Genomic DNA, 22,229 nt, shown 5'->3' on the forward strand with positions numbered 1-22,229 from the left:
AGATTCTTAGGAACAAGAAAAACAAAGCATGATAGAAACAGAGTTTGAGCCTTCCACCCTCAGGCCATTTCTACCTGTTCTTAATGGCTTTGCCAAAATCCCTTGTTATTAAGGTGAAAAGCTTTTGTTTCCTTTGCTGTATGACAATTTTCTTGACAATAATTCCACCTAAAAATTACAAAATGACCTGCATACTTTAATGTAGTTTTTTAAATGTTGGCCTTGTCTTAAAAGAATCCCTTAGTTTGCAGTGTGTCTGAAAGTATTTAACATTAGTTCCCTGGTGAAATGACAGGGACAGAAAGAGACAAGAGAGATTTTAGATTAAATTCTGTCACATCCAGGGGTTTGGGGCGGGAAGTCGTGCTACAGAAAGCTTCGTTGCCAGATGCTGACAGGCTGTGCAGCTCTTCAGACAAAACGGACGTTGCTCTGTCAACAGAGGCCCTACTGCCCCACAGTGTCTCAAGCAATCCCAGCTGCAGCAGGATGTAGGCTGCCGAGTACAGACACAATCTGTCCCCTCTCCTAAAATGAGGTTCTCATTATTCTTAAGGAGTCCCACACAAGCTGTTGGCAATGTGCTCAAGTGAAGAGCAAACCGTATTGAGTGGCTGCAACACTTCTTATCTCGGAGAGCCATGTGCCAACAGCCCCAGCTTACCAGCAGTTTCTGGGCCTATCTAATAATAGTTAAGATAAAGGGAAGAATGAACCCTGTCATGCATACATCGCTAGCCAAGCCTTGCTTTTGCAATACCGACCTAACAGAAAGAAGGGATTATTTAGTAACTTCACTCCCTTCTTGCTACTGCATTTCAACACAGTGCACAAAAAAGCTTGCTCTGGCTGCCTACTGCTCCCCATAGCTCCACTCGTCTCATGCACTATCCTGGGCATCAGATGAAGCAGCGGCCAGTGAACATACCTGCAGGAAACAGCCTGCCTTGCACACTGACACATTTACCCACTCCAATATGAAAAATAGACAGAGACATGGACTGACAGTTCATAAAATAATAAAAATGATTCACAAATTCATTAGAAAAGGTTTGACTTCATGAATAACTCCCTCAAAAAAACCTCAAAAATTAAAATGGAAAACCATTTTTCCATTGAAATCATCTGTATTTTTAAAAGTATTCATTCTTAGTGAATTTAAAATCTTTATGTGCTGTTAGAAATAGCAAACATCAGCACACAAACTTCTGAAAAGCTGTGTGCCAAAAATTAAATGATGCGTTGAAAATATTCAAAAGGAAAAACAGGAAAATTTCTATGTCCCCAAATGTTCACTTTAACCCTTTATGGAAAAATAAATAAAAGGAAAAGAAGCCTAGTAAGAAACATAGCAAATTCATAAATGCTTAAGTAAACCATTCAAACACAAGAAAAATTGTTTGAGAAAACTCTACTGCCTGGAACTTTTGTGATTTTTAAAATTTTATTGTCAGAATATTTCTTACACAAAAGGAATATTCATGATGATTATAAGCAACTAATAGTTTAAACGAAAAAATCAAGACATATTGTATATGACCATAATTACACATTAAAATTATTTTTATACCAAATATCTATAGAGAAAAATAATTGGGAGTCTTGATAATGACCTTTTTTTTTGGTAGTAAAATGCTAGATAATTGTGTTCCTAATGTTTATACTTTCAAAACTTAAACTTTTGCTAACCATAGGCTCATCATGTTTACTATCTTTACTTCCAGGTGCTATATTGGAAAAACATCTAAGCTACCATATTCATCTTATATTTCCAGAAAATACTTATTGAGTTTTTCCTATGATAATAAAACACTAGCTATCAAGGAGAAATAATTGCATGAGACCATTCTACACTCTCCAGAAGGGCATATGAACTATGAAAGGGAAATTGAATAGCAAAATGGAAAAATATTCATCACAAATTTCATGAATTGAATATGTAAGTAAGAATTGTTAAAAGGTAAAAGATGAAGCAAATAGCACAGGGCTGGGTCCCTTCCTTATACATTGATAATCAGAGTGAACTTCCTCAAGCAGTAATTCTATATCCTCACACAGAATCTGCACTTTAGATAATAAGAAAATTTATCAGGACCTGGGAAAAAGTCAGTTAAAAACTACCTACAAAGCTACGCTCTGACCTTCTTTGACCTACCCGTGGCTATCAATAAGTAATTTTATTGTTATATTATCTTTATGACCTTAGGAAACTCCCGTAAACTCCTGATCTAAGATATCCTGTCACTGCAAAGTACACCTATTTCAATAATTCACTCTCCAATAGCATTTTCTGTGACTGGAAGCTCAAAATGTTTTCAAGGAAGTTTCCATTTATGAATAGTCTGACTCACTATTTAATAAATGTCTTCCAAGAGTTCCACTCTACACTAGATCCTCTTTACACAGACAAAAAAGGGAAGGTCACTGCCTTCAACAAGCTTATGATGCAAAAGAATCCACAAACTATTGTCCAAAATCAGGAAAACAGTTTTACTCTATTTCTACAACAGGCACCAAGGAAAGTCCAGCTACCTTTGCTCTGCAGATATACAAGGTCAGAGTAGATGGTATTACACTAACATTTAAAAAAAAAAATGGAAACCACAATCAGATATCTCTAAAAAATATCTGCTGAAAATATGAATTTTTTAACTGTACATGAAGAAATCAAGCCTTTTAATAAAAAATAAAACACACTTCTGTTTATGTTCATTTAATAACCCCAACACACACACCCTTATGTAAAAATAGGACCTTTTTTGTTTGTTTGTTTTTTGTTTCTTTAGACAGGGTCTCACTATATAATTCAAAATGAACTGTAATTCTGTTGAACTGACTATGAAGCCTGGTCCCTCTGCTTCAGCCTTTACAGTATTGGGGTTATAGTGGTATATCCCCACAGAAGGCTTTAAACATGAGACCAATTTGCATATCTGTCGTTACCTTACAAAAAAATCATAGTACCCCAGTGTGGTGGAGCGGGCCTGTAATACCAGTACTCAGGAAGCTGAGGGAGGAGAATCACTGTGAGTTCAAGACCAGACAGGGCTGCCTAGTGAGTTGCAAGCTAGAATGAACTATACAGTAAAAACTTGTCTCACTCCCTCTCAAAAGAAATTCATTATGGAAAACTGTTGTAATCTGGCCATATGTCTTGATATGATAAATTGACTCTCAGTGACACTTAGTAAATTACTCACCCAATGACGTACAGTAGCTGTGGAAGAAATACAATTTGAGTCCAGCTCTCTGAATCATTCTAGAGCTGACATGTCATTTCAATGACAGACAGCAATAGTCACTTTTTGCTTAAGAAATCACATTTATTTGTGATATTGATTGTTGTAGTCAGAGGTTGCAAGGATAACAATTACATACAGGACACAGAATTTATAATATTATTTATGATGGTTACCCACAGTTAAACACAAGAAAATGCAGGAAATCGGTCCACACACTAAAGACCCAGAATATTCAGCCAAGTACCTGGATCCCACAGCAATGTGCTACATGGGTCCAGCTGAAGACCTAGAGTCCATGACAAAGCCTCCCACGAGTCCAGTTGGAGGCCTAGAGCCACAACTAGGACTCATGTCAGTCTGTTTTATGGATCTTCACTGGGAATGCCTAAAGGTCAGTGGTGGAAGCTAGAAAGTCTCTGCTAGAGGGATGAAGGATCTGTGCCAGTAGGTTGAGAGTTCTACACTGGAGATGAGAAGTCACACTCAAAATAAGAACCACGGCTGTCCTGAAAAGTACCACAGCCATCTTTAGCGACAACGAGGTCCTAAGCTCCTCTGACCATGAAAACAGTGGAGTACATGCCAGGAAGCCAGCATGACAAGATTCTCCTAGAGATTAAACAGCACATATCTTCCCCTCCAGAGCCAGGAAGTGATGCTCAATGTAAGGACCAGAGCTCTCCCAAAGTGAACCGCAGCCACTCTCAGCGACAAGGTCTCGAGCTCCTCCAGGGACAATGGCTGAATTCATGTGGGGAAGCTAGCCATGACAAGCTCCTCCAGGAAAACCAACAGCTCCAAACACCACCACTTAGGAAAACCCACAATGAAACTCTCCTCCTCTCCATGCCTCTTTTTATGCTGGCAACTTTTCTCAGGTGGGCCATCTACACTCAGTGCCATACTGTTTTATTGCAACTGGTGTTAAGTTGACCACCAGTTTTTAATCCACAACATTGACTGACAGAATCAGTATGATTTTAAGCACTGAAAGGTGTTAGTAATGCACAGATTTGCTCAAGATGTGAAGGTCTAAAGGGAACATGGGTAAATAGAACAACATGAATTTAAAATATAACAGACTGCAGTCTCAATCTAGAGCAGTCTTAAACCAGTCACAGTAAAGAGGCTGGATTAGTTTTTACCTGGAATAGTCACGTTGTCTAGGTATCTGTCAATTTGTTCAAGTCTCATGTAAAAAGCTTTACATGGATGCACCCCTATTTATACAAAGTTTCTCATCCCTGTGGAGGACATAAATACTAAAAAGTGACAACAGAATCCAGCTCTGAAAGTTACCTAACTTTCCAATGAGTTCATCTGGGAGCTTCCTACACTAGAAGTTTCATTAAAACACAGGATAAATTATCGTCTACTGGGAAAGGCATAGAACCAGTCCTGCATAAAGGAAAAGAGATGGACTAGATAAAATTTCAAAGTCACTGCTCGCTGTTCAACATTGGATGTCAGTGAGAGACTGACTGCCCTGTCTATATTCATCCAGAGACCCTGTCTCTCATTCTGCTTCTTTGCCTTGCCTTTTGATTACTTTATTATTTACTGGAATCTGCCTATTTATAGAGAAACATGAAAATTAATGAAAACTAGAAACAAATTATTGTGTTGAATTCTCGCTACAGAGATTTTCTGAACAAAGCATAAAAAGTAAAAGGTAAATATGACTAAAATATGATTTAAATTCCATATTGTTTTGTACCCTATCTCTTGGTCAACAGGAAGAACTCTGTTGGGAAGCTAATAATGAACAAGCAATATTTGAGAGGATTTCCTCTAGCCAATGGTCTAAGCTTTATTGTCAGATCAATTTTTCTCCTGTAAGTCAGACTCCATGAAGATCTGAACTGATTTCCTTTCTCCCGTGTATGGTCTTCTATATTTCTCTTTTATTACTCACTACCAGAAAGACATAACTGAAAAAGCTTTAGAGAAGTTTCAACATGTAACTAAACTGTCAGTCTTTCTGTTCTATTTAAACTTTAAAACAACAAAAACAATTGTAATTCTATAATGACTCTCACTTAAAATAAGACATGATTTTCACTTATCCGTATTAACACTAATGGTCTCCAGCTTAATTTTGCTCATCATGAAACAAAGGGTAGGCAGAGTTTAACACTTAGAACCTAAGGATAATGCCTGAGGTTTAACGATTGTAATGATTTTTTAAAAATCAATCTGCATTGATCAGTCTTAAATCCTTATGTAAGTACAACTAGAAACAAAAGCTTCTTAAATATCATCAGAAGGAAGAACTTATGAATTTCCGGGGCCTCAATTGCATATGAAATAGATCAAATGATGTTTTCATACTTTGTAATTCTCTTCAATTCTCCCAGCCCCATATCCTGCCTCACATGTAGGACAGAGGAAGTGAAGTTCCCTGCGTTCTCATATCCCAGGAGACTGGCTGACTTCAGATCCATTTGTCTAAGTCTAGCAGAAAGAACTGCACACCCCCCAGTCTCTAATCACCTCCCCAATGCCTCCACATAAGAAGGAACAAAGGAAAGTTATAAACAAGCTAAAGCCCTGCTAATCCCACCCCATCACCCACAAAGCCTATTATCACCTTGGTTTAGTAACAACACCTCTTGAATTATGACCCTGAAATAAACACTACATGAAGTAAAAAAATTGTAGCCTGCTTATCCAAGTACACTTGTTCCTGTCCCTCAAACATAGAAAAGAATACCTAATTCAAATTATTTTTGTAGGTGGACCAGAAGTTTTTGGAAGACAATAAAACACCAGGAAAGCACAACATAGCAAATAGGCGAACAGGCTTTTGGAGTCAGGCAAACCCCTAATTGAATCCTGACACTGACTACAGGTTCTGGAACCTTGAGCAAGTTATCTCTAAGCTCCATTTCTTCCTGGGAAGAAGGAAGCATTGTAGTTTTTCACATATAAGAACTTATGTATAAGTGCTTATTAAATCGTAGCTATTATCTTTATCTTCTTAACAGAAGATTACTGGGACCACAGAAAGCCTGCCTTTATTTTACAGCCAATATCCTGAAGATAAGTAGCTCTCTTGTGATTTAACCTTAAAATACAATGATTTGATAGAAATCTCTAAAGGGACTGGTGGTAAAATCATCTGCAGTTTTCAGCAGAGTAAAATTAAAGTCATATTATAAAAAACCAGAAATCACCTTCTGTAACACGTTGACAGGACAGTTTATTTCTTAACTTATTTTGTAGCTCTGTGAGCTAACCCTGGGAGAGGGTCCTCCCTGATGACAGGGTATCACTTCTCACTCCCAGTGAGGCTGGGGGAAAGACTGCAGAGAACTGGAAAATGGAGAGAAACACAGCTGGAAGCTGTGAAAGGTGTGCCTTGCCTTTCTAATTATCTGCACTTTGGGAACAACCATTTATTTGTGCCTGAAAGAGAGACAAACTGGATAGGGGTGGAGAAACAGCAGCAGAAGAGAAATCACAAATTATAAACAAGAATTCCGTCTTTGCCATTGACAGCTTTTCTTGGGACTTCCCAGGAGAGCCAGTTAGTGCCAGCTGCTCATGTGGGTTTGGTCATGTGAAGCTCCGCACTAACACCCACCTGCACAACTCCTACCTCTAGTGGAACAGCAAACCTCTGTTAATGAGGCTGAAGACAAATCATCCCATTGAGAGTCCTGCCAAGAACTCCAAAGCAGATATCTTGGGGTAACTAGTAAGGAAATTCCCTTAAATTCTACTGCCATATTGAAAACCAAGACATTTTAAAATACCGATTTGGTTTATTCCTTCTGCACTTCTGTCTTTCTGGTCCCTGTCTGAGCAACAGCATGCTCTGTATACATCATAATCCATTGTCCCTCCAGCTGCTGAACTCAACTGCCTTCGTAAGTGAGCTCAGAAGGTCTAGATTATAAACCCAGGCAAAAAAATTGACAATAATTACTAATATCTCTAGAATCATCATCTCCCACAGCAGTAGGGGACACAGTTGACACTGTGTTATGAAATGGTTAAAGGAGAGTTTAGAGGGAAGCTGCCTGGCCAGATTGCTCTCACATTAAAAGTACTTGTGCTGTTTCCACGGTTTCAATACACAAAGCTCTGTTCGCCTTGTGAATCTATTTAATATAACCTGAGACAAACTGACACCAGTTTTATTTCCTTGTCTCTTTAGAAATGACACTCATTCCCATGAGGGCACAACTACCCAGTTGCTTCTAACCAACAAGCAGCGGACGTCAATGAAAATCTGTTAGAAGCACAGCACTGGAAGGAACAGGGAGGATGAGTGGGTTAGGGGGTGAAAAAAGAATTAAGCCGTGCTATGCACATGTGCCAACACCTCATGATAAGTGTAATCATTATGTATTGCAAACATGCACTAATAAAAAAATCAGGTGGAGGCTATCTAAATCCTGGAGCTGTGCCTCCAGACCAGGGGTCAGCTGGGTTACAGGACAAAGTAAACTCCATTCACTCCAAGAAGCACAGATTACTATTAAGGCAGAGAAGAGAATAAATTGTAACCTGACAATAAAAGAAAAAAATAAGAAAATCAGGAAAGAAAATGGCTTAAAACCCTTGGCTCTAAAAGCAAATTGTGAATAAAATTAACATGAGTGATATTACAGCTGAAAAATGATAAACTAAAAGACTGTTTATGAACTTCTGAAAAAGAAAGAAAAAGAAAAACACAAAATAGTTTTCCCCAAGTAGATCAAATGTGAGTTTAATTTTTTTGATAATGAAACTTAGATTGGAGGAATGGGCAGATATACAGAAGAAGTTGCAGGAATAAGAATCCACAAAATGTGACTTCTAGCTAAATTCTTAGCTAGAATTTCTTAGCTAAATTCTAAGGCCCAATAATCTAAGAAATACTTAGATTTTTTTCCCTAAGCTCAACTTATCAGAAAAATAATCAGAAAAATTATAAACTTGAGTTTTTCCAATTTTGTATAGATCAAATTCTCCCTGATATGCATCTGTTTTCATGGTTAAATGGCAGGTGATGAACTTGGCTTCAGTACACAGAAGGATGGGTACCTTGGCTTAGTGATAACTAAAGCAATCACACAACACACAACCACTAAAACAACAGCTCCTCCACTCCCCACATACCTTTTCTGGTATAAGAAGCATTGTTTGTGAACAAATTAGAATTGGAGATGATAGCTTAAATAAAATGAAGGAGAAAGAGAGACAGAGAAGGAGGCTATAATTCTTTCAAGTTTACAGGGCAATGGACTGGGATGTCCCAGAAATTATGCAGTTATAGTTGGTTGTCAAATTCAGCAAGAGCCAGCAGCATCTGCATCAAAGGTACATCAGTCTGACTCTGAGCTGATACTGAACCAGATAGGTGGATTTTCTTCAAGCTCCATTTTCCCCTTTGGATTGCCTGGAACACCTACTCTGAATCTAGGTAAGTTAGAGGGGCATGCCACACTGTGCTCCCACATCTTTCTATCCCACACTACAAGGTGATAAAAATTTTGTAGCTGAGAAAAGAGAATATTTAGTGGAATTTGTACAGAAAGGGCCTTGAGATTCATTCATTAATTTATGCCACAGGTACTTATCAAGTACTCACTAAGTGAAAGGCATCACTGTGCTAGACACTGACAGTACAGTGCTAGACATTACAAGCATGTTTCCTGTTTTGTGTAGCTTACAGGTAAATGGGCAAGTAGTTGATAAGTGGAAAGATATTGATATATGCTAATTTGTAGAAAAACTGAATGTAGCATTTTAAACGCTTTCTCTGTATCTGATGGCTGAGGGACAAATTACATGCAAGGGATATGGCTGAACACATGGTGTCCAATATTGGACAGACAAGATTGACAACAAGATATTAAGGGCAGATACTAAGCTCAGGCGAGAACACTGCATGTCAAAAAGGTCACGCAGAGGCCACGCTCCAAAGCAGAGAGAACAAGCAGAAAATGTGTGAGGCGGCTTGCTTAGTAACAAGACAGTAAAGTGCTGTTAGTTCCTGGGAAAGACGGAGACTCTCTTGTCTGAATAATTCCGAACACCGGCAAGTGACCAATGCCCACTGCTCAGGGATAAAGCAGACCTGTGGCTAATGCACATGATGAAGAAGGTTGTTTGGCACGGGGCCTTGTCCTCAGAGGCTTACTGGAAGATCCTGCATATCTAGCCATTTGCATCTCTGGGTTTTACCAAAAGTCAAGGCAGCATATAACACTGAATCTAAGTCTCAATTCTTACTTCGCATAGTGGCAGAAAATGGCTTGGATCTGATCAAAATGTCTTAGCTCCTTTTCCATTCTGCTCTTTCTATTGTCTGCATGGCCAAACAGCTCAGGCAGACAGAGTGGTAAAGGTCTGCCACATATTTCAGAAAACTAGTCAACATCCTGTTCCTCAAGGCCATGTTCAATCTGGGAAGCCATGTCTATTTCCCAAGCTGAGCCAGACCAGACAACAAGGGCAAGGTATTTTCCTGAAGCAACCTCTCTGACAAATGTATTCAACACAGTTATTATGACTAAATATGTTTCCATCAGTGAAGCTTATATCCTTAAGCTTGCTATAAGGAACAGAAGTTGCCAACACATAGAACATCAGTCCTCTGAGACAGCAGACAGCATGGGAGAAGCAACCATGCACAGAGAGGAGGAAGGACATCAGTCTCTCAGGGCTAACCTGGAAGCAGCAGAGACAGGAAGTGAGAAGCAACAGCAAGGATGAGTGGATGCTGATGGGGCCTGAGCCCTCTGCTGTCATTCAAACAGAAGGCCAAATTTCTGCCCTGAATGCAATTTATCATCAGGGAACACAGGGAGAAACTGACCAGAGAAGTTATATGTCTTGTAAGGAGTACATACAGTTTGCTTCCCCATGGCAGGATATTGGAAAGCCCCATGAAAGCAGACTCTTGAGAGACATAAAGTAAAACCAGAGTGCTTTTCTATGAGATTTTATAAAGAAGAAAACTCTGAAGTTCAAGAATCTGGCAAGCAAAAATTTTGCAGGAAGAAAAGGTCAGCTTTCAAATAGAAAACTGCTAGCTGGTATCTTTCCCATGCGGTTCCTTTTCCCTGGGAATACATCATAGGCCTGGTCCAGAGAAAATAATATGTACTGCATATGCATGGCATACATCAGCCCTCTCTTTATCATCGTAGCCTAATTCTAGCTGCATCTGCGCTCTAACTCCATGAACTTTAAGAGTTTATTTGTTCCCAAGACATCTGAAAGTCATACCATCTTACTTTCTTCTTAGGGCTACTGCGAAGGGAAAATAAAAGTCAGTTGATGCATATTTATGTTCAGCATAACTGTGTTCCCTTATGTCATAGACAAAGCGATCATGTGCCAACCATTTTCATTTAGAGCAGAACTCGAGGATTAAAGTAAAGCCTATAGGTATCGTCACATCCCCGTGTGGTTTTTGCCAGGCTCTTCAGGGATTATTTTGCTCTTCTTTCCTTTCATCAGGCTAATCTTAAGTGTGACAGTTGAAGAGCTCTCAACTATGCGACAGAATGAAGCACCACGCCAAAATCATCATAAATAAGTGCACAATATGGACTGAAATCTGCACACAAATTTTGATAACAACTGTATGAGAAATATGCTCAGGGGCAAATGGAATCCATGCATAGCCTACAATCAGAGCAAAGAGCAGAAGAAACTTTTTTATCAGGGGATTCTCAGGTTCTAGAAGAGATTGTTATTGGGACAGAATGTCTTTGTGTGTGTATGTGTGTGTGTGTGTGTGTGTGTGCGTGTGTGTGTTTATATTTTCTAATAGTAATGACATAAATATTTACATACATAAAACATTTATGTATAAATAATATTTTTAACAAATATACATATAAAAATAATTAGAATACTTCAAAACATCATGGTGCTGTAAAGCGTAGGTGTCACACAAGAGAAAGAACCTAGGCTCAAAACAGACAGTTCAGCTGTGTCTCAGGCTGTGTGTCCTTATGCCAAATACCCTTCAGCCCTCAGTTTTCTCACCTATAAAAATAAGGGCCCCAGCACCCGTCCCACAGGGAATTTCTAAGAGTAAAGGAACCACTTTTGTGAAGTTGCTCCCCAGGACTGGGACTTAGAAGCACTCAGATGTCCTTGCCTTACGCTTTTCACAGCTTCTCTGTCGCACAGCTTCTTGCAGGAATCCAATCCTCTGTTTAGACTCAGGGATTTCTGCAGAGATTAGATTGCAGAGGGTTTAGCAACTTGTAAATATTATCAGACAGCTCTTCTAGATCTACCTCTACTGGTTTATTGCACAAAGAGAACACTCTTCCTTTATCTGTCAGATCTGCTGTCTGTGGGGCTCTATAAGACTTTCTGACAAAATCAGGGTGTCCTTCATTCACTTCCACTCAAAGACTGGTGCCAGTGTGTGTGTGTGTGTGTGTGTGTGTACATCCGCATCTTTGTCTGTGTCTCTGTATGTTGCTCTTGGTGGTGGTATTTTTTCGCACTTCTAATTTGAGGCTGAGAAAGAACAGAGTCACCTATAGCCAAGGAAAGGAAGATTTGTAGCCCTAAACCTTTCAGGCCATGCAGGCACCAAGCAGTGACTCACTGCACCCAGCTAGCTCACTGAATGATTTGACAGATAGGGAGGCCTCCATTCCTGCTGTCAGTATCACAATTGAAAGCACACAGAGCAAACCACTAGGTAACAGGGGAAAACAAACATTCTCACAGCAAAAGCTTTTATGACCCCTGTAAACAAGAAAATCAGGTACGGAGGAAAATACTGCAGAAAGTAATTGAGGCAAAATTCAAGATTCTGAGACACATACTGCTTAATCGCAGGAGCCACTGTCCACTGAAGGCATCCTGAGGGCACAGAAGAAATAAAGATAAGTAGAGAGGAGACAAAAAAAATCAGAATTTTAAAATTGTACTTTTAATAAAAACTACAACTTCAGGATTCCAACGTTAGTCAACCCCTTTTCCTTTCCAGGAACGACTTCCCCTCAAAATAAAAGTAAAACTGAAAGAGAAAAACTTAAGGGTGTTAAAGACACAATAAGCCTCTAACTTGGGCTCTAGGCCTGTGCTTTTCATCTGTAAATGTACTTCTTCCCACAGACCTTCAGTTTTGTGGGAGCAGCACCTCAGGGAGTGGAAGACTTACCTTCAAACACATGCAACAGTTTGCATGCTAACAGCCCATGATACAGGTAACCTGACAGGTAGTGGGAATACACATCTTAGATTGTCCATTTTAAAGAAACTCAACTCCATAGAGTAATTATTTCTGATTATAAAAACAAAATATGTTAACTGTAGATAATTTGAAGAATGTAGCCAAACGAAAAATAAATCTTTAAGATTATCACAATTTTTATTATATCTTTCTTACTCTACTTTTTACTTGTAGATTCAGTTAATCAATTCCATTTTAGACAGAGGAGATAAATCCTAGGAGGTAATAAGTCTAAAAATCAGTGTTATCAACATATAAGATGCCACCAGGCATAATTTAGCTAAGGATCTATCTCAGAGGAGATGTCTTACACCCTTCCATAATGTAGTAAAGCCATTAGGAATGAGAAATAGAAATTTTCTCACTGGGATTTCTCCTAATCACTCAGGTCTCCACATAAACCTCTAAAACACTAATGTCACACTTTGCTGTGATCCTGGGGACAGCCATTGCTTCAAGGATGCTAGGCAAGTGGACTATCCTTGAGTTTCATCTCTAGCCTCTGGATTTCAGTTTAAAATGTCACTTTCTACTTAAACATTCACCATGTAAAAATCTCTATATAATTTTTATTAGAATATTTTCTCTCCAAATCCTTCAGCTTGCCAAGATGGAATACAAACGCATTTCTTGTTAGACTTTTTGAAAATGCTGTTTTTACTGATTCTACAATAGTGAAGAGGATCAAAGATGTAGAGAGTGATGAATTGGCAGGGAGACTTGGATATTATTTCAATTTTGCTACAAAATTATTATTTTTTATAGCTACCCTCTCTGTGTGATAAAGCTATTTGACATGCATTTATGGAAAGCCTTTCACATGCTAAGAACTGGTACTAGGTACTAACAGTAGAACTAAAATCAAGCTCATAGAAATGTAACTGAAGCAACTCTTTCCTTGTACCTAAAAATCCAAGGAACAAATAAACTAGTCGATTTATTTTCAATTCCAAGACTTTAATTTCAACATCTAATTCCTCCCTTCTCAGTCTTATACCTGATGAGAAGAAAATTGATTGATTAGAGAGTCAGAGAAACATAATCCACTTAAATATTCCTCTATAATAATCCTCAAAACCAATGAGACTATCCTCAGGGCCCAAAGCTTTCCTTGTGCTGGCTTAGTTTTAGGATAAGACAATGAAAAATGTGACAAGAACAGTTCTACGAGTCATTGCATATGTCATATGAAAACACAACATTTAACAGCTTCGCGTGAGTTACATTCTGCACTAGGTGACTCCTCCTACAAAGTAAAAAGAGCAGGAAATCTTTTTAGAGATCAGCACACAGTATTAAGAAAAATAAAGCACCTACAGACCATGATCTTTGCTTTCATTGCAGGAGATGAAGCTTGAACTGAACGCTGTAAAATAAAATTTATAAGAGAAGGAAAGATGGGAAATGAAGAAATAGTTCTATAGGCAATTTGCTGGATGGAAGTTAACACAGAAAGGCACAGAAACAAGAATAAACATGTCTAGTGCCCAAGCTGGGAAAAATCAGCCCAGAAAGAGACCCCACTGATTTTCAGTGGGCAGGTGTCCCCAACAGGAAACACTGATATTAACTTGTGCTGGAATGTAGTCTATCAAACTTCTACATGAAGTCAGCATCAAAATCTTGCTCTGAAGATCACTGAAGAGGATGACAAAAACACACAAAAATCAAGAGGAGATGGGGGAAATTCAGATGGGCACTGAGGTTTAGTCTTCTAGAGAAACACCCACAAGGGCTTTGGAGATGGTAAACTGTATTAGTCTCCAACCCATACATTTACTTATGCACAATTTATTTACTATTTGAGGGTTGTATTACAGACTTACCCTATGCTAATGTGCACATAGGAAATGAAATGCAATCTTTCAAATATGGATTTCCTTTTAGTTTGTAAATAAAGCTCCCTGGAAGAATGGCTCCCTAAAACCTGAAGATGAAGGCACAGATATCATCACTCATCAGAAAAGGCAGCCGGCCCCCTGTCCACAGGTGTTTTCTTCTTCTCCAACTTGGTGCTGATTACTGCATGTTGGGAAATTCACTATATATAATCCAGAAACTGGAGTAGAGGGAGAATGAGAACCTCAGAAATAAATCAGTTAAATCAAAATTCCCCTCTGGTTCTGGAAGAAAATGGAATCTAGATAAAAGGGCTACTGCAAGTAGATAATCTGTTAACATTTTTGTAAAAAGTATTATGATGCCTTGAACAACAAGAATATGACATTTAACCCAATTAAAATATTCTTTCTACTCTTGTTTTGAGTATACTTTTCTAGATACCTTCTTGTAAGGTTTTTTCTATAAGCCTTCTATTAGAAGTTGAATGGTTCTGTGATTGTGATAGAAAATCACTAGCTATAATGTGATCTAGATATTTTTAACTGATTTGTCATGCCAGGCTTCTTCTTTTGCACTAGCAAATTTTGTTTATTAATATTTATTGATCACAGACTACAATCCAGACACTGAGCTTCCTGCTAAGGTCACAGTAAACAAGCTAGTCTCTACCTGTAAGGCAATGTTAAGGAAGATAAACAAGTAAAAAGGGAAAAAAAAAGTTCGTTGTAGTAATTGTAACCCCAGGGATAATAAGAGGGTACCTAACTGATCCTAGAGGGAGGTCGGATCAAGAAAGGCATCTGTGCAGAGCTAGTATGCTAGCAAAAACAGAAAAAGTGCCAGGACTAGGACATGGGAGATTAAAGAGAAACTAAGCAGAAACATCATTCTTCAAAGCCTTGGATTCTACAAAAAAACATGGTGCATTCAATTTCAAGGTGGAGAGAAACTCTAAGAAAAGTTAGCATGTACCAAACCACTATACTTTTTAAGTCATATTAAGACATTTAACTTAATCCCATGAGCAATGAAAAGCCAAGGAAGAGTCACTGAAGAGTTTCAAAGATGGGGAAGGACAAGAAGAAACACTCCTGATACTATGTGGAAAATGGAAAGGCCAGAGCAAAGGCAGAAAAATTAGCAGCAACTTAAGCAAGAAATGATGAAAACTTGTACCAGCATAGAGGGAGGTACAATTGGGAAAGTGGCAGGACTCAAGAAGGGTAGAGTCCCCGGATCCTAACAATAAGTTTCATTTGGAATTGAAAAAGTGAGGAGTAAAAGAGGACCTCAAGTTACTTTTACTGAGATAAAGGACACAGGAGTAAAGGCAATTATGGTGGGAAAGATGAGGTCTATTCTAGGCATGCTGAGCCTGTGGTAATTAAGCAAGCCAGTCAAAGTTAGCCACTAATGAATGTCCATAGAGAGACACAATGTTTCTTGGTAACATTAATATAGGTGAGCTTGCCAGATCAGAATGACAAGTGATGCTGTATAGACACTGGGCTTAGCATGCTGTCAAAGAAGACAGTGATAAGACCTATTTTACTTTAAAAGGAGTGGCCTAATTATCTTCTTATATGCTGGAATGAGTAACTCATTTCAACTAATTTTTAGTTGGGATTCAGTAGCAGAACTTTGAAATATGCTGAGCAAATGTTGTAATGGTGGCAGAGAGTGCAAAATGGAGACAGAACAAAAGGGTTCAGTACTTTTTATAGAAGAGATAAAACCAACAAAATTGAGATTCTTGGACAACCAAGAATTTGATCACTTCACATCCTCAAGTTTAGAAAACTTAAGAGAGATCATCCACGCTTCACTAGGAATTGGTGGTCTCACAGAGAAACAATTGAGCCAATTGTTCTCTACTATGGCTGCATTATCACTTGGGAAGTTTTGAAAAAATGCAAATGTCCAGATATCTTATGGATCCTTATTATTCAAACTGTGGTCTACGACCACGATATTATTACCCAGAGGAGTTTGTTAATAATCTCAGGCCCCAAAACAGGCCACAAATCAAAATCTGTTCTTCTGCAAGACTCCTCAAGAGATTTAAGTTAAGGCACTAAAATTTGCTCTAAAATTTGAGTCACATTGCCTCAGAATCACTGGAAGTATTTTCTTAAACACAGATTACTAGGTCAGACACGGGGGTTGTGAATTTGAATTTCTAACAAGTTCCCAGGAATGTCTGGTGCTACCACAGCCCTGAAACTGTATTTTGAGAATTTCTGCCACAAACCAATTAAATCATTGTGGAATGATTTAGACCCAGGCACTAGTCTATTTTTAAATTTTCTAAGTGATTCTAATTTATAGTCATATTTAAGAACCAGTAGTAAAGATATTTTTATGATCATGATTATACAAATGAGAAAATAAATTTGAGAAAATACTTGACTATCTTCTGCACAACAGATTAAACAAGACTAAAGGATTCTTCAACATACAATAAATTTTGAATAATCAAAGAATAAAGAAAAATGCTGCTTCATCTTTAGTAACTCCTTTCCAGGGAAATGGTTGTGATTGAAAAAAGACCGCTATAAGTAACCATTATATCAATCTTAACACAATAACCATCAGCTCAAACTGTTAGATTGATTTCCAATTGCTCTATTTGAGCACTGGCATGTTGAAGCCATACTAATTTTTACTACAAATTTTTTTAGAAAAAACAAATGGCTGTGTAAATAATTCTTAAGTCTGCAAAACCAATTCTTTCCCTCTTTCTTATTACTTCGGGTTTCTCATCCCTATTTTCTAGCTTCTTAAGGTAGGAGGTTAGGTTACTAATTGAGACCTTTTCTCTTTTATCAATTTCACTCTCATTTCTCCCTTAGTTGTGTCCTAGTAGGTTTATGGTACATTTTTATCTTTATTTAATTCCTTCTTTATTATTGCCATTAAGATTTTCTGTTGAATTTGTTTATTTCTTTTTTCAGTTCTATCAGTTCCTGCTCCTAGACTGTAAACTTGACATGTTTAGGTTTTCTTTTGTTGCTTGAGCTTTTGGTGATAATAAAAAACATTGCTGAAGACAATATACCAATGTCAAGAGAGCTATGAATTGTGTTTTCTTGACCAGTTTTCTGATTTGGGATCTTTTTTTTTAGGTCATCAACATTTTGAGTTGACGTCTTTGTATGGTATAACAAAGGCACAATTTCATGCTTTTGTATGTAGACACTCAGTTTTATTGGCACCATTTATTCAAGAAACTTTCTTCTCCCATTGTGTCTTCTTGGTACTCTTGTTTAAAATTAGTTGCCTATAACTGCATGGGTGTGTTTCTGGATTCTATATGGTTCCATTGGTCTATGTACCTCTTTTATGCCAATACCATGGTGAATTTGCTGCATCCATGGTGAATTTTTTGCTGCATATGCATTTAGGGTTACTATGTCTTCTCCTTTGCTGGTAATTTATTTTATTTTCTTCTGCAGTCTACTTTATCTGATACTAATACAACTGTTCCTTCTTTTCTTTAACTAATTCTCACATTATTTTTTTAAAATTTTCAACCTGAATCACTCTGCTGTATTTGAAGTGAGTTTCTTGTAAACTGAATATAGTTAGGTCATGGTTTTTATTCCACAATGCCAATTTTGGGGTTTTTTTAACAGTTTTTTCCTTTTCTATCTGTCATTTTTATTTATTTTTGTTCTATATGTTTAAGATCTTGTGTATAAAATGATGTTTGAATATACATAGTGAAATGATTAAGAAATTAAGAAATCTAATGGAGGAAAAAAACCTGAAGAATTTTCGTTAAGATTCAGTAAAGATGTTAGTTTTTTCTACTTCTTTTTTGCCTAGTACTAGAAAAACTAGCAAGAGCAATTCAGAAAAAAAAAAAGTATCCAAATCAGAAAATGAAACACACTCTCATTTACAGATCCAAGACATTTTACATACCTAAAAGAGTCCACCAATAACTATTACATTTGATGAATAAATTTAGTAAAGTGCAGAACACAAAGTCAACATAAAAACCAGGTTCCTTTCTTTATGCCAATAATTACTTATCTGGAAAAGAAATCAAAGAAACATTCCCATTTAAAGGCAAAAGAATCAGACACCAAAAGATATAAAACACTAATGAGAGTATTAAAACACAAACCAAAAAGATATTATATTCACTGATCAGAAGAATTAGTGTTGTTAAATATTAATGTCCATATTACCCAAAGTAAGATGCAGATTTAACATAATCCTTATCAAAATTCGGGTTGCATTTTTCTCAGAAAATAGAGGGAAAAAATTGAAATAATATGGCACTGCAAAAGGCCCCTAATAGTAAAACACATCATTTGGAAAGTAAATGGCAGCTAGAAACCTTACAACATGAGATTTCAAAACATCCCACAAAGCCGTAGCAACAAATTCACCACGGTATTTTTTTTTTTTTTTATTTAAGAGGAAAAAGAGAAAAACACAAAACAAACCAAAGCGGTGTAATGGTACACGTAATACAGAACTACAAAAAAACAAAAAAAAAAAATAACAGTAAGAAATCACCTGTTAGTAGATTACATATTATCATCTTGAAAATAGTTCCTCAAATCACAGTATCAAAGAATACAAGGTGGACATTCAAACAGGGAGACTGCAAACAGCTGTGTTCAATGATCCAAAAACATTGATATAGTCAGCTATTTAACACCCCTAAACACACTTGCTGTTATATCCGTTAGAGCTCTTTTTCTTTTTTTTTTTTTCCCTCTCTTTTTTACAACAAAATTTACACATTTTGGATTTTATTACTCCTTAGTGCTTATTACTTTTTTTTGGGGGGGGGGGGAAGAATACAGTCAAATATGGCAAAACAAAGCTGTCAGTCAATACCAAGGATAGACATAGCACATGGTGTAGAACAGAGTACAAGTTTATCAACAATGGTTATCAACGTTGTCCCTTGTTTCCTTAAAAAGAATTGTCTATCTCATTAGATATTATAAAGTTGGACAAAACAGTAGAGAACAAGACCAATAAAACTTAGGCATTGTAAACATTACAGGACTTCCAAAGAAGACAATAGTCAAACCAGAATGGGTATCTTAGTGAATCTTATTGTCTTCAAAGTAGTTGCCTATGTCTTCAAACTTGATACTATCATATAGAATGGAACAGAGTCTAATCAGTCAAAACAAGATCGTGGGAGTACTACAGGACTTCAAAACAAGTTAATAGGAAATCAAAAAGAGTTACTATTTATATATCCTAATTTTTTGAATTTTTTCTTTAATTAATACAAACATAAGAAATGACTAAATAATTTTTTAAAAACAATAAGGGGGAGATTGAGATAAAACAGGACACAACAATATAACAATAGAGGTCACAGCATGACTGTTTCAACAACCTAGTACTTCACCACCATATAACCCGACTTAATAGTAGTTACCATAGTGTCTTTTTCCTTGAAATATTTGGATAAAACTTCATATACTCTAGTTTCAAATATTTTCATATCAAGGAGCCCAGAATAAAGCCTTTCTAATTAATGAGTGAAAACTTTATAAGGCTTCAAGGCCACCTAATGGGGAATCATGATTACCACATATTTTTATATATTTGAATCATTACTTACATTAGGGAAACTATTCGGTATTCACACATGCGAGCTTGATTTATTTCACTTATGAGTATGGTCTCAAGCTGCGCCCATTTATTGATAAATATCTCAATGTGATCCTTCTTTACAGCTGAATAATACTCCATTGTATAGAAATACCACAACTTTTTTATCCATTCCTCAGTTGATGGACACTTGGGTTGTTTCCAAGATCTGGCGATTACAAATTGTGCTGCTATAAACATAGGTGCACATATATCACTGTGGTATGATGCTTTCAGTTCTTCTGGGAATATGCCTAGAAGTGGAATAGCGGGAATAAATGGGATTTCCAGTCCCAACTTTTTGAGAAATCTCCAGACAGATCTCCACAAAGGCTGTACCAGTCTACACTCCCACCAGCAGTGCAGGAGAGTTCCTTTTTCCCCACAGCCTCTCCAGCATTTGTTGTGGGTTTTCTTGATCCTGGCCATTCTTTCAGGACTGAGATGGTATCTCAGTGTGGTTTTAATTTGCATTTCTCTAATGACCAATGATGATGAGCTCACCATGGTATTGGTATAAAAGAGGCACATAGACCAATGGAACCATATAGAATCCAAAAACACATCCATGCAGTTATAGGCAACTAATTTTAAACAAGAGAACCAAGAAGACACAATGGGAGAAGAAAGTTTCTTGAATAAATGATGCCAATAAAACTGAGTGTCTACATACAAAAGCATGAAATTGTACCTTTGTTACACCATACAAAGACGTCAACTCAAAATGTTGATGACCTAAAAAAAAAGATCCCAAATCAGAAAACTGGTCAAGAAAACACAATTCATAGCTCTCTTGACATTGGTATATTGTCTTCAGCAATGTTTTTTATTATCACCAAAAGCTCAAGCAACAAAAGAAAACCTAAACATGTCAAGCTGAAAAAGACTACTTTACATCAAAGAAAACAATAGGCAAAATGAAAAGACAGCTCATGGATTGAGAGAAAATATTTGCAAACCATATACCTGATAAGGGGCTAATATCCAAAATTTGTAAGTAACTTATGCAGTTGAAAGGCAAGGAAATAACTCAATTTAAATATGGGCAAAGAACCTGAAGAGACACCTCTCTTGACCAACAAGAATATAGAAATGTACTTGGCATCACTAATCCTCAAGGACATACAAATGGAAATTACAGTGACATAATAGACCACACATGTTAGGACGGCTGTTAGGATGACTATAACTATGGATGAGGGTGTGAGGAAAGGGAATTTTCTTTCACTATTGGTGGGAATATAAACTGATGCAGTCGCTACGGAAAATGAGATGAAAGTTACTCAAAAAATTAAAAATAGAACTACCATATAATCTTGTAATACTTCGTCTAGGTTTATATACAAAGGAAATGAAATCAGCACTTTGTAAAGACATTGCTACTGTGAAGTCATTGCATTATTATCACAATAGCCAAGAAGTATAAACAATACATGTATTCACTGATAAAACTTGTCTTAGACAGCAGTGATAAGAGTACTTGCCTAGCATGTAAGAGGTCCAAGTATCCATCAAAATTGGTATTAGTTTTATGTAGAGATATACAAATAGAGTATTATCTGGCCTTAAAAAGGAATACTGTTATTTGTCGCAGCACAGATGAATTCATAGAACATTATTGTTAAGTGAAATAGGGCAGACACAGAAATAAAAATACTTCATTTTCTGACTGGCATGTAGAATCTTAAAAAAAAAAAAAAATCAAAGGGTGGAATATAGTTTCCAAAGGCAAGGAGAGGGAAAAAATGGGAAGATGTAGGTCAAAACTAAGTCTAGAAACTTAATGCAGTGCTTTGTTGCCATTGCCCAGAAGTCAAAGTACTGCTAGATCCCTGTTGATTCTGACCTGATGAAGGCAGAGAGAACCCCTTACTACTACCAGATGATTTGGAAATGTAGTCTTTTCTTGTGTTCTCTGCTTGACATTATCAAGTGCAGGTAAGGGAACAAATCATTCTATGGTGATAAAATTTATCATCCCCAGCTTTGCCTTTACTGACACTAGTCTAGTGATAGCATTGTAATACATCATTAGAAATGCACAAAGAGATCTTGATTTCTTACTTGGCCTTTGATAGAATGAGTGTTAGTGAAACAACAGTCATTGTTTCTCTCTCTGTCTCTCTCTCTCTCTCTCTCTCTCTCTCTCTCTCTGTCTCTGTCTCTCTCTCTCTCTCTCTCTCTGTCTCTCTCTGTCTCTCTCTCTCTGTCTCTCTGTCTCTCTCTCTCTCTCTCTCTCTCTCTGTCTCTGTCTCTCTCTCTCTCTCTGTCTCTCTCTGTCTCTCTCTCTCTCTGTCTCTCTGTCTCTGTCT

At 37.3% G+C, this 22,229-nt stretch overlaps 1 protein-coding gene across 10 annotated transcripts in view; it reads right to left on the bottom strand.

Annotated features, from left to right (window-relative positions):
- The window catches only part of Pde4d (3',5'-cyclic-AMP phosphodiesterase 4D), a 1,361,839-nt gene that overhangs the window by 1,103,912 nt on the left and 235,698 nt on the right, over nt 1–22,229 (bottom strand). For 3 of the 10 annotated variants that reach the window (XM_063258683.1, XM_063258680.1, XM_063258689.1), the window contains one exon: nt 20,609–20,652. The exons of the other annotated variants lie outside the window; for them this stretch is intronic. The gene's annotated coding sequence lies outside the window, so the exon portion shown is untranslated. The remainder of the gene's footprint in view (nt 1–20,608; nt 20,653–22,229) is intronic. 10 annotated transcript variants of the gene reach the window in all.

This window comes from Cavia porcellus, unplaced genomic scaffold (assembly GCF_034190915.1).
Source record: "Cavia porcellus strain 051 isolate PalLab524CR breed Dunkin Hartley unplaced genomic scaffold, mCavPor4.1 scaffold_11, whole genome shotgun sequence".
Lineage (NCBI taxonomy): Eukaryota > Metazoa > Chordata > Mammalia > Rodentia > Caviidae > Cavia > Cavia porcellus.